Source organism: Hevea brasiliensis, chromosome 4, assembly GCF_030052815.1.
Source record: "Hevea brasiliensis isolate MT/VB/25A 57/8 chromosome 4, ASM3005281v1, whole genome shotgun sequence".
NCBI lineage: Eukaryota > Viridiplantae > Streptophyta > Magnoliopsida > Malpighiales > Euphorbiaceae > Hevea > Hevea brasiliensis.
In genome coordinates, this window is record NC_079496.1 from 95,568,945 (window position 1) to 95,583,117 (window position 14,173).

The following is a 14,173-nucleotide window of genomic DNA, read 5'->3' on the forward strand; positions in this document are numbered from 1 at the left end:
TCTCCTTCCTCTTGTTGGACGGCAACCAAGGAGTTCTCCCTCTCTCAATTTCCTTCCATTGATGCATAAGAAAAAGCTTGTTTTTTTTTGAATAAAAAATTACCAGAAAGTGTTTCTAGTTCAATACATCCATAAAACGTCACCTAAAGCAAAACCCCATTATTCAAGTGGTTGGCAAACAAAGGAAAGGGAGATTTAGGGCTGGCTAAGGTGATCTTGGTGGAGCTTGTGGTGGACAAGGTAGAGGAGCCTCAATTGAAGCTCTTGAAGAATTCCAAAGGCAATAAGAAGTGTGATTCTGCGCCTTTCAGGTTAATCTTCTTCAATGCCTCTTTTAGTTAGGGTTTTGAATGTTTAATTGTTAAATAACAATCCTTGATGGCAAATGAATCCCAAATGCATGTTAAAAGAGTGTTTTGATATGCTTTAGGGCATTAGAGATTAGCTAGGTTCATAACTCTTCTTGTATGTTTGCATGGAACCTTAGATAAAATTTTGAATTCCAATCTTCTAAGGCCCTAAGCACGCTTCCCAACTCCATCAAAAACAATGGAAGATTTAAAAATTTTAAATTTATTTAAGTCATAAGAAAACCAAACTTATAAATTTTCCATCTATTTAGGATTTCTCAAATAATGAAATTTAATTTCAATTTTGAAGACAAAAATTCGACAGAGTTTCCTTTAAAATTATAAGTAATTATAAGTGACCTGTTCAAATACCTGTCAACATTTATCATATTAATCCAAGACACATATGAAACCTATGTAGTTTTTTTCACAACCTATCGCACAATAACCATAATGTATACAACATCTTATCAATTAAGATAAATTCTCATACTTGGAAAATTATAATATATACATATGAAAGTGTTTACAAAATACAAGACTTGTTACAATATCTATGTAGTTTGTAGATTTTAAATAATTACACATTAAAGAATTACATTATATAACCCAAAAATGCCTAATATAATGTAATCTCCTAATGTGCACAAGGTGTCTTCTCAAGTCTTGAGCAGAACATCCCTTTTCGCCTTCACTCATGTGTCGGCTCTTTATCCTTACTTTTATTACCTATAAAAAGTTCAAACAACTCTCCATTAAGTAACTTGCTTATTAGTGCTATAACTTAATGATATTATGTCATACAACATGTATATAGGCCAATCATGCATAATCTCAAGAATCATGTTTCTAAAAATTTTATTTCAATAATACATGTGTAATCCTACACAATTTAATAATGACATGATATAACTTTTAATTACATAAAATTCTTACATGATCAAATTAATAATATTTACAATTAAAGTGCATAGCATTTCATGAATAATCTTTTTCACATTCCTCTTTTCATTTTTTTTCTTAGCTCAATTACAATATCAAGACAATTCAAGTGATAAGTATCCTCATCATGGCATAAGCCAAAACCCCCTCATCATGGCATAAGCCAAGCATCCTTATCATGGCGTAAAGCCAAGCATCCTTATCATGGCATAAAGCCAAGTTATTATGCATAATTTCGGTAATTGACTAGTTAATTTTCTCATGCCACCTATTTCTAGACTTGTAATGGGCATACACATTATTAATATTACATGTAATTTATTCAATCAAGACACGCTTACCGATTTCCCCTTCTATTCATAACTCATTCACAATCAATATTATTAAAAACACACAATTACATTTTCCAGTCAATTCTGGTAAACAAGGCAGCAAGTTTATAATTCTACAAAAAATCATAAAAATAGTGTTTTATTGCCATAGTTTCTAGAATTCAACTTTCATATATCTATTTCAATCTTCAATTTGAATCATATCAAAATTGCGTCTACATGTTAAGTTATGAACAAAAATGTGCAACCTGCTCCAGACTTCAATTACATCCAAAGCAGTAACAGGAAATATAAAAATATCACTATGTAGCCAGTAAAATCAATTCTTGGCCAAAACTACAAAGTTTCAAGGGCTTTCTAATAGTTCAAGAATCACACTATTTTGAGTTCTATAGCACAAGATATCAATTTTTAAATTTAATTATCCTGCTTTTGGAAACTATCAGTCAGTTTTCCAAATTTAAGCAATAAAAAGTTTTGCCTTCAAACACCAATTTAACAGGGGAATTAGGTTTGGCATGAAACTACAAAGTTTTATGGCATTCATTAAAGTTTTCATAGACATGAAGATCATAGTAATCCAACTTTCTTAGCTGAAGTTATAAATTTTTAAATGTGACTAATCCTGCAGCCTATTGGCAAATTCAAATCTCCACACACACACACAAGCTATTATTTCCATCAATTGGCATATCTTCCTTATCCCTAATAAACTCCTTACTCAAATATGATCAAAACATGAGTTGTAGTACTAACCTTAGTTGTGAACCAGCTGCTGTCCTCCCCCTCTCCCCCTTCCCTTTTCCTTCAAATCTCCACTAAACCTTTTAAGGAGTTAGGGTTCTTCAAGCTTGATTCATCTAGTCTCTTGCTCCCTTTGCTTAAGCCTCCAAAAATGGGTTGATCTAGGTTTTTTGCTTAGGATTCCCTCTTCAAATTTGAGAGAATTTGGGCTGTTGAAAGAAAACAAAAGAAAGGAGGAAGAATATGAGAATGGTTAGCAGCTTTGGGAGGAGAAGATAAGGCTGATTTTTATTAGTTTTACGCATTGGTCTTTCATCTTTTATCCATTAATCCATGATGTGTTTTCTACTATTTCTAATATTTCTCTAAAACTTTATAATTTATTCAAGTTAGTCCTCTAATCTTTTGTTTGGCCCTTGACTTATTAAATAATTCAATTTGGTCCTCTAATTTTTGGTGGCCAGATTCCTAGGTATGCATAGAGGTAATTTTACACACAAATAAATTTTGCAATTTATATGAATACCTTTTAGGGTAAATTAAGGATGTTACACACCCGAGGCTGGAGCTTTACATGTCTTCTCTCTAGACACAACAGTTCCCCTTGATTTAGGGCATTTCTTCCCTTGTCCCTACTTATAACCAAATTAGTGAGGCCAGGATCTCATTCCCTTGGGATCAGATTATTATCCAATCTTATAGTGATTCCAGGCTCTGTGAGGCTACATAATTATGCTTGGTGCCTTCCCTTACTTCTACTACTCTCACTTTTCATAATTGGCAAACTTGTAGGTTTTAGGAATTTGTAAGAGTTTGGGTTCCACCAAGTAACATTTTCATACTTTACTTTTATCTTTTCTTTTGTTTACTTTAGATGCTTTGATTATGTCTCATGTTGTCCATAAATAAAAGTTGGCCCTTTCACAGCTATCTCCTCCTTCTACTAAGAAAGTAAAGTTCACCACACCAAAGTCCAGGCCTAAGGTTTAAGGCACATCCCTTTACTTCTAGATCGAAGAGAGATCATCCTGTATCTATTCTTCCTGGCGCTCAGGGCGTACACTTCCAAGGACTAAAGGTCCTAAGGCCTCTACCTTAAACCATGTTGTGATTCCTGTTACCTCTAACTCTGATTGCACTAATTCTTCCGATCCTGAGGGCACTTTTACTATGGATATCTCCTTTTCACAAGATGCTACTTTTAGCGATGGTGGGAAGGTTGCTACACTGCCCTTGAGCAGAAAGATGACACTGGATGTAGAGGAGGATGATATTGACTCCCCAGATGATATACAATTCAATTCTCTTTCTAAGGTTCAAATTCTCACCCTTTGTGCACTATTATTTTGTCTTATTATACTAACATTTCCTTTACATGCGAGTACTAAATCCTCAAGTCATAATGACTTTTGTTGACCTTACCACTACTTCCACCACAGCATCAGCTGATGACCCTGAAGCTGCTGCTGCACTAGCTGCTCCTACATCTTCACTGATCAATTTTTAGACCATATCTAATCCTTTATCTTCTTTAGAACTTTTATTTTCCACCGATCTCACCATTAACTCTATTAATTCTCCCTTCAGGCCCTCTGTATCAGTTGTCAGTGTGGCTAAGGAGAGAGTGAGACTCCTGCTAACCCTAGAGATTGGTGACCTTTCTAAGGATCAACAGGTTATGATCTTATCTTTTCTCTCTACTTTGGCTACCTTTGAACCATCTAGCCAATTCGGTGACTTCTAAGCCTGATGTCTGATTTGTTTCCTTATCACTTGGAAAAGAAGAAGATAGTTGAATCTCTAACCAAGGAGATTTAAGATTTTATGTCTCAAAAGGCAAGTCTTCATTTATTGGGAGATTAGGCCAACTAGTAGGTGAGTTTGGCTCAAGAGAAGAAGGATGAGATCATAGCATTGGATCAATAGTTGATTGAGCTAGAGCTTGAAATCACCCTGGTAAAAGGCGAGAAGGCCTCACTGCTGGATTAGGTTTAAGAGATGTAGGTTGACTATACCCAAAGCATAAAAAAGGTAGATGTAGAAGGGAAGCTTATGAAGGTGGCACTTCCTCAGATAAAGCTTTAGATTCAGAGGCGTCGCAACTGTCTCAATTTCTTATCTTCTTACTATAACCATTGGTCATCTTTTAGAGCAGCTCTCCCTGCATTGATTTACATTTGATTTATGATTGTACATTTATGGGATGTAGTACAGTATCTTTCATTATAGTTATTTTGATAGCCTTAATGAACATTTAGCCATAGATTGGCTTTTTTTACATTTATATATATGGTTGGTAGGCCTACCATTTACATAATTGTATTCTTAACTTTACATGTGTGATTACATTGAAAATATTATCGTGTGTTAGCTTTGTATATTCTAGCGTTTGCAGGAATCTTCAAGGAAGCCGTGGGATCAGCTAGGTAGGGTCACAGGTTTGGCCTTAACTCTCTTCCTCTGATTGCTCTTGCATTTCCCACATAGTGGGAAAATACTTCTTCAGGTACTTGCCATTAATCAACTTTTTGTGTGGCTCCCCCGTAAGGCTAGTTAGCCAATAAGCATTTCCTTTGAGTACCCGATGCACCTAGAAAGGTCCTTCCTAATTTGGAGACCACTTGTCAAATCTTCTATCCTTGGCAACTTCTATCAATATAATCTTCCAGACTAGGTCACCTTCAGGAAAGCTCTATCCTTATATGTTTTTGTTGTAAATCCTCGAGACTTTCTTCTTTTATACAGGCATATGGTTGACAGCCTGCATTTGAATTTCATCAAATTCTTCTAAATCCATGGCCATTGTCTCTGTGTATTCACTTAGAGTCAAGTCATTTTGTCTTGTAGCCTATACGGAGGGAACCACTACCTCCACCGGAAGGACAGCATTAGGGAAAAAAGGCTCAGCTTTGTTGCATCTGTCCTGATGTTCTGTATGCCCACAGGGTCTTTAATAATATCAGGTGCCACTCCCTTAGGTTTTTATCTATCATCTTTTCCAAGATACCTATCAAGGTTTTATTAGATGCTTCTACCTGTACATTGGCTTGGGCATAATATAGAGTTGAAGTGAGTCGTTTTATACCATAGTCCTCTGCAAAGTCTTTCAGATCCTGTACAATGAACATAGTCCCTTAATCAATTGTGATAGTCTAAGGAATTCTAAACTTGTGGATGATATATTCTTTGATAAAGTCAATCTCATCCTTCTATTTTGCTTTCTTTACAAGTACTGCTTCCACCCACTTGGTGAAGTAATATGTTGCAACAATGATAAAGGTGTGTTCCATTAAAGACGCAAGGTGGATCATTCCAATAAGTTCTATTGCCCAACTTTTAAATTATCACACCTTACCCTTTTATAAGATATGACATGATCCCGTAATATATCTAATGAATTACCAAACTACGTCTACCGATAATCCATTAAACATACTACAAAGGATTTTAAATGAATTCAATTCCATTTTCCAATTTAAAATTGTCAATAAAAGGGCTATAGTAATTTTAAGATTAAGAAAATACTATGAAATTTAGTATTTTTAAAACTTTAAGAATTTTGGCGAAAAATCAACGTGGTGATGGCTAACAATACAATTATCAAAAATTTGAAATATTAAAAACCTGCACAATATATGTATTTCATAATTCATTAACACAACATTTAAATAGATACTTCTTTCATTCATTATTCAAAAAGAATACATATTTACAAATTTACATCCATTTGAATTATAAAAATAATATTACAATACTATTTGTACAACTGCTCAAATATATATACATACATATAGTAATTATTTACATTTAAAATAAAATACAAAGAGTAAGCTAGAAATATACCCTGTCTATCAATGAGTACAGCTTCTAATGTGTTCACTCAGCTACCTTCTCTTTTCCCCTACCTACGACAGCATAGAAATAGCTATCGCTGAGTATTTAACTCAGTGGTGCACAACTTAATAATTTATAAAATCATCATAAAACATAATTAATCAAACCATGATAAATTATTCAAGATGTTCAAATTTTCATAAAATATGAAAACAGTAAAATTGTTCTTAACATCAACAAATCATTATTCACAAATCATTTATCAAAATAATTAAAATCGTTTATGTTGCCATCTACATATAGTTTAAGCCATGATACAAAATTTCACGATCAATACTGCATTGCACACCACGACAAAGCTATCTCAACCCCATAGCCGTTACTATTGGGGAAAGTAAGGCTAGCTAGCAAATATGAATGCATTCATCCGATCTTAACCTCAACTGGCAAGCTAAAGAGGGAAGGTAACAAATCAATCTCAACCTCATTAATTGTTATTATCACACCTTATCCCTTGTAAGGCACGACATGTTCCCATAGCATACCTAATGAATTACCGAACTCCACCTATCAATAACCCATTAGTTATGCTACAAAGGATTATAAAACAAACCATAACTTTTTATCTTATTAATTCTTTTGTGAAAAACTATATGAGAATAGTTAAAATTCCATGTAAACATTCATTGGAAATAATAATAGACTAAATATTGCAAAAGTTATATTTTCATAAGTCTCAAAGTAAAATACAAAATAGTTACAAACTCAAAATATGATAGCAATGCAATGCTTTTAAATACAAACTGCTCAATGTTCGTACATCCATACATATAGGTACAAAATACATCAAAAGGAAATTACAGGGGTATACTTATGATATATACCCACAATCAAAACCAAAATACTACTTCCAAGTCTCTCACTCAGCAGCTTTCTCCTTTCCCTTACCTGCAACAGCATAAAGAAGCTATCACTGAGTATATCACTCAGTGGTGCACAACTAATAACTTTAAAACTTAAGGTAAAACACAATTTGTCAAAGCATAATAAATCACATTTTTCTTAAGCATGAAAACTTCACAATAGTTCTAAGTCCATAAGAGCCATTTATTGGAATAACATTTTAAAAGAGAAATCACACTTCATAAATCACAATTCAACACATTCAATAATTCTCCTTCCTTGTTACCTACTTCTCCTTGTCCGTTCCAACTTCTTTTTCTACTGAAAATTCACAAATAGAATACCTCAATACCAATCTCAATTGCTGCCAAGAACTCATTGCATGCATGTCTAATGCATCCCAAGTTAGTTTTGAAAATTTTAGAATATTTTGGTTTTAGGACAGTTTGGTGCCCCAATCTTTGAACCCAATTTTTACCTAGTTTCGATCATAATTTGGTGAGGTTTCTTCATGAAAATTGTTCATTTAGGTCTTAAATTTATTCCTTTTTGAATCGCCTAATTCGGAGCTATGTAGCTCAAGTTATGACCAAAACACGGTTACTGTTTATATCACTGTTCATCCTACAGATTCAGTTCTGACAGATTTATCGATCCAACTTCGTTTAGCAATTTGATCAAGTTAAGTCCATAATTTGGTCTAATATTCTTCATACAAAATGTTCTACTATGTCTTAGATTTCCATCGGTTCAAGAATCACTTAAATTAGAGTTTTTTAGAGAGAGTTATGGCAATGCAAAATTTACTATTTATATGGTAAATCTGCATATTTCCAGATTTTTGTAGATTCGGTGATTCAATTTTACTTAGCAGTTTGATTGGGTTAAGTCCATAATTTGGTCTCAAGTTCTTCATATGAAATGTTCTACTATGTCTTAGGTTTCCAATAGTTCAAGAATCACCTAAATCGGAGTTTTCTAGAGAGAGTTATGGCCATGCAAAGTTTACTATTTATATGATAAATCTGCAGATTTTCAAATTTTTGCAGATTCGGTGATTCAATTTTACTTAGCAGTTTGATTGGGTTAAGTCCATAATTTGGCCTCAAGTTCTTCATATGAAATGTTCTACTATGTCTTAGGTTTCCATCGGTTCAAGAATCACCTAAATCAGAGTTTTTTAGAGAGAGTTATGGCCATGCAAAATTTACTGTGCATATGGTCAAATTCTGCAGGTTTCAGAATTTTGTCTCTAAGTTCAAGGCTCATTTCGGATAGCTAAAGGTCATTTTCAAGGCAGGGTATCTTCACGAAAATTCTAGCCCTATGTCTTAAGTTTCATTTCTAATTAGATTCACACCAATTGGAGTTGTGTAGCTTAAGTTATGGGCTTCCAAACACACTAAAATCAGTGTGCAAAATTCTGCCCTAAGTTCAATTTTTCATTTCTTCAATTACTTCCATTAACCAACCTCAATTCACATTTAATTCACCCAAAATGACTATAATTTAGTATTGACACATCAATGGCACTTTGTAGCACAAACCCCATAATTTTAAACACCAAAGTTTGCAATTTTCCCCAATCCTATCATTTCATTACTTCCATTCATCAACCCAATGTCAATTCAAACTAAATAAACCTCAAACGATCATAATTTAATACTATACACACCAATTTCACTCTCTTAGCACCAAAACCCAATTTTCCCATGAACCCTAATCTTCCATAATTCAATTTATGCAATCCCATGAAATCTTACTATTTCCAATCATGCATACTACTTTAATTTAACTTAGATTTATCATCAATTTAACTAAAATACATAAAACCCTAATTTTCCCTAAGTTGGCCAAAACCCTACTTTAGATTTCCATACATGTTTCCTTTCAATTTCTCATGTTATTTCATCACATCCAAACTTGATTTAAAGCATACTTGGTAAATCAAGCTTGAAAGAGAGAGCTTACCTCACTTGATGATTTTTCCCACTTCTAATCTCTTCCAAATCTTGTTCATCTTCTAATCTCTTGTTTCCCCTTGCTTTTAATCTCTAAATCAAAGATTAATTTGATGTTCTCTACCAATTAGATGGAAAACCAATGGAGGAAAAGTAAGGAATTGAGTTTTGAGAATGGGTGTCGATGGAGAAAGAAGGAAGAAGAAGAAAGAAAGAAAGAGAGAAGGAGAGAGAGTGGGTGGTAACTAAATGAGAAATAAAGGGAAGAAATGACTTTTTAATTTGTCTTATCTTTTATATATATTTATTCCCAAAATTAATTTATTTCAATTAAAAATTTTAATTGTGTTAAAAATGTCATAAAACTTACAATTTTATTTCCTTTCTTTTCTTTTTATATTTACACTAAATTTTCTTCAATATTTCTTCATAATTCAATAATTTATTTTTATTTAATTAAATTGACCTTTTGGTCAAAAAAATCAACTCTTAAAGTGAATTGACCAAAATGCCCTTTATCGAGTCATAATCCCTCTTTTACAATATACCTGGTGAATCCTTATATTTTTGGGTCACTTGAATTTTTATTGTGTCTATCTCAATTAATTTTCTATTTACTTTTAATCCTCAAGGTTTCTTTGAATAGTACTAGTCACGGACCAAAAATGGTACTATTCATAACTTGAAGGTTCGAGGTGTTACAGTTATTAATGAGGGAACAATTAAAGTTGCCATGCCAACTATGGTTTCAAAACAATAGTAAAACAATTCCCATTCAAATCCATCAATATTTCAAATCATCACAAATCAACACATAGGATTGATAACACATCAATTTCACAAAGCACTTCAAATTCACATTCAATTTGGCCACCCCATTACTACAATAAAATCATTGGCCAACGCCACATTTTCAACACAATAATATATTCTTTTCAACATTCAACATATTCTTAAAACAATTCAAACATTTCTCAAAGACAAAGTAAATTCCTATTTATTTCATTTGCAAATTAAAATGCAAAAAAACATAAGTTGTGCACAAACCTTTCTTAGTCTCTTTTCTTTGGTCTATTCTTCCCTTCACTTTAAAGTATCCTTCTCCATTGAAATATATAATTTCAAATGTCTCAATATTGATTCTAATGTCCCCAATAATAAATCAATCAAATCCCTAGTAAAATTCCTAAAATAACTATATATTCCAACTTTTCTGGATTTAGGGCAACATTAGAACATGACTTTTATACTCAGTTTCAACCTAGTTCCAATCATAATTTGTCAAAGTGATCTCCATGAAAGTTGTTCCTCTACGTCTTAGCTTTAATTATCATTTTGAATCACTCAATTTGGAGTTCTAAGTCACTAGTTATGGTCAAAACACTAGGTACTACTCCTAGGTGTCTTACCTTGCGATTCTCAGGTTTTCTAGATTTTCACCTGAATTTGTATCCAATACCCAAAATTTGTATCAGGCCTCTAAAACAAAGTTTCAGGCCTTTATCTTAGGTTCTCAAATCATTTTGTGGCATCTCAATTGGAGATGTATGAATAAAGTTATGCTCTATTTACTACCCAGAGGTCACAGGGCAAAATTGCTAAGTTGCCGAAAATTCCAGTTTTGATGTTTTGATTTACTTTAACATTTCAACCAATTTCCCCTTACATCTGGGTCTAGGTCAAAACATGAAATTTTTAGTTCTATGTATTATGTTTATTTTGACTTTGGAATCATCTAATTTTCATTTATATAACTTCGGTTATGGTCATTTTGCCAAAACTATTCAGGAGACAATTTCTCAGGTTTTCAGGGCTATTTTAGAATCCAGTTAGATTTTTGAACTCACTTTTTCTAGCTAATTTGAATAGTTTTTAGTCATAATTTGGCTTCATGATCTTCACATGAATTGTTCCCCTATGTCTCAGAATTACACAGGTTTAAGAATTACTCAATTTGGAGTTTTGTAGAGTGAATTATGCTTAATTAAGTATGTACTATTCATTTGGTTAGTTTCCCAAATTCCAAGTTTGCATTGCCCGATTCTAGTCCTAATTGAGGTATATTCTGGCCATTTTCAAGTCGAGTGTTCTACATAAAATTTTTAGCATTTTGTCCTAAGTTTCATCTCCCATTGGTTTCACATCAATTGGAGTTATATAACTCAAGTTATGAGCTAATAACATCACTGGACTCAAGCTGTCCAGATTCAATACTTAGGGCATCACTTCAATTCACTTAATTTCTCCTCCAAATCTTTAATGTTTCTTAATAAATGCACCTCAAATAGTCATAATATAACCATTTTAACATTAATTAAGCTCCATACCACAAAACACTAATTACATACAAACCCTATTTGCCATCTTCCAATTCCAATCAAATTTAAGCTCCTAATCATGTCTACAACTTCATTTCAAGCATAGAAACCAAGTTGAACTCATCAAAACCCAAAAACCCCTAACTTCTTCCTCCATAGTAGAATTGGGTGTCAAGAATTCTCTAATGAAATTGCAAAATAATTCAAGTAGAAGTGTTAGGAAGCTTACCATATGTGTTTGCCTTGGTAAATTTTTTGATAACTTGGTGAAACCACCTTGGATCAAAGCTTTCCCAACTCTCCTATGGCTTCTTCTTCTTCATCTTCTTCTTCCTCTCTTTTCTTCCTTTTAGCCAGTTCCTTGTATAAGGAAGAATGAGTTTTTATTTTGTTTTAATCCTTAGTCATAATTTTGTAAATAATTAGAATGGCAAACTTATAAATTTAAGTCATTTCTAATCATTTGAATTTGACTTTTTGGATAATTATGTTTAATTATTCTAATCACAATTAATTAAAATAATCCAACTTCATTAACTCTATTTATCTCATTTTTGGTCAATTTTGAACTCTTAAATTTGATTGACCAAATTTTCCTCTTATCGAGTTTCAGTTCTTTTTTTCCATAACACCCGATAAGTCCCTAATTTCGTTTTTCACCTTAGCTTTAAATCTACTTATTTGAACTAATTTCTTTTCATTCTCTTGCTTTTTTAAATTCATAATAATACCTCAATTAGGTCTTAATTAAGGGTCTTACAAGATTCCATAGAAATTGGAATAACCACTGGTGCTATGGCCACTTCCTAGTGAGGTTACCCATCACCGGGGCTTGAGCTCATTTAACCGATTTACTTACCACTTCTTTTACTTTTCTACAACCTTACTTGATCTTCATTAAATTAAATTATGACTCCTTACTCTAATTTAAGTGTGGTTCCAAACATTCTATCCATTCAAACAGATGTTAGTCTCCAGAATAGTAGAATGTTTGGAACTACCTGAAGTGAGGGTTTTACATAAATGGCCAAGGTTTCGAGATGGGTGCATTTCCTCTGCTGGCCTTCTCCTGACCGCACCATACCTTTGGCACTATTGGCATCCTTTAGCATAGGTTATACATTCCTTTAGGATCTCTGGCTAGTAATAGTTGTATCTCCGAATAAGCCATCTCATCTTCACACCTGCCTGGTGCGCCCCATAGATACCTTCGTGCACCTGTTGCATCACTCTTAAAGCCTCAGGAGAGCAAAAACACCTAAGCAGTAGTCTGTCAAAGCCTTTTTAAAATAGTTCTCCTTTAAGCAATAGGTAATTCAGGGCTTACACTTTAATGTAGTGGGACACTTTAACTGAAGGATTCTCCAAGTACTTTGTCAATAAGGTCCTCCAGTCATCTGTAATAATTAGGTTAGTATTAAATGAATTGACAGGTATACCTCATTCTTCAATGGATGGTTGTTTCCTTTTCTTGAACAAAATCATTCTGTGGGTGAGTTCCCGAGACATCTTTAAGTTGGAAGCTAATTGGGCCAACTCATCTGCTTCCTAATTGACTTTTCTAGGCATATATGTGAAAGATACTTCTCTAAAGCAATCCAAGAGCTATATTACTATTGTAAAGTACAGAGCCAGGAAGAAGCTACTTCACTTGTACTCCCCTATCAGCTGCCTGATGACTAATTGTGAATCACCCATGATATGTACCTCCTTTGCTCTTAACTATCTAAGAATCTTCAAGCCAATAATTTATGCCTCATACTCAGCTTGGTTATTGGTGCATTGGAATTCTAGATTGAAAGATATTGTCGTTTTAGTTCCTATAGGGAAAGTGATTACAATCTTAGCACTTGTCGAAGCTTCTGTTATACTGTTGTCTTAGTTCCTGTAGAGGAAGTGATTACAATCCTAGCACTTGCTGAAGCTTTTATACTGGAACCATCAAACCAAAGATTTCATGGGACCTTCTCGACACTAAAAATGTTTAGGTCCCACCCAACTAGTTCCACCACCTCTAGGTAGGGATGATCTACCAAAAAGTTTGCAAGCACCTATCCTTTCACAGTTTTTTAAGGAAAGTAAATTAAAGTAAATTTAGATAGTGCTAGTAACCATTTCCCAATCCATCTAGTGGTTCAAGGTTTAAACAACATATATTTCATCAAGTCAGTCTGAGAAATAACATACAATCTAGACCCAATTAGATATGTCTCAATTTCATACAAGAAAAATATAAGACTAAATAAAACTTCTCAATAAGAGAGTACTTGGTCTTTGTGTTTGTGAGATTTTGGACGAGATAGTATAATGCCTACTCATGTTCCACCTAGTATCTTATGCTAACAGACAACCAATAAAGTCAGATGCGATGGACAAATAGAGGTTCAATGGAAAACCTCCCTTAGGTGGAGCTAGCACTAGCAGCCTAGTGAGGTAGTCCTTGATTTTGTCAAAGGCCTATTGGTGCTTTTCCTCCCATCTGAACTCACTTTCTTATTTAAGTTTTAAATGATTAGAAAAATCTTTTGCCTTTCCTACAAGGTTAGAGATAATCCTCCTTAAATAACTTACTTGCCTTAAGAATCTCTATGAATATTTCTTAGTCTGGGGCAGTTTAGCTTCCTGAATCACCTAGCCTTATTTTGGTCAATCTCAATTCCTTTCTGATGCACCAAGAAACCTAAGAAGTTCCTGGCATTAACCTCGAACGTGCACTTAAGGGGATTGATTTTTAGCTGGTGCTGTTTCATCCTCCAGAAACTCCTCCTCAAGTGCTCTAAGTGGTCTCT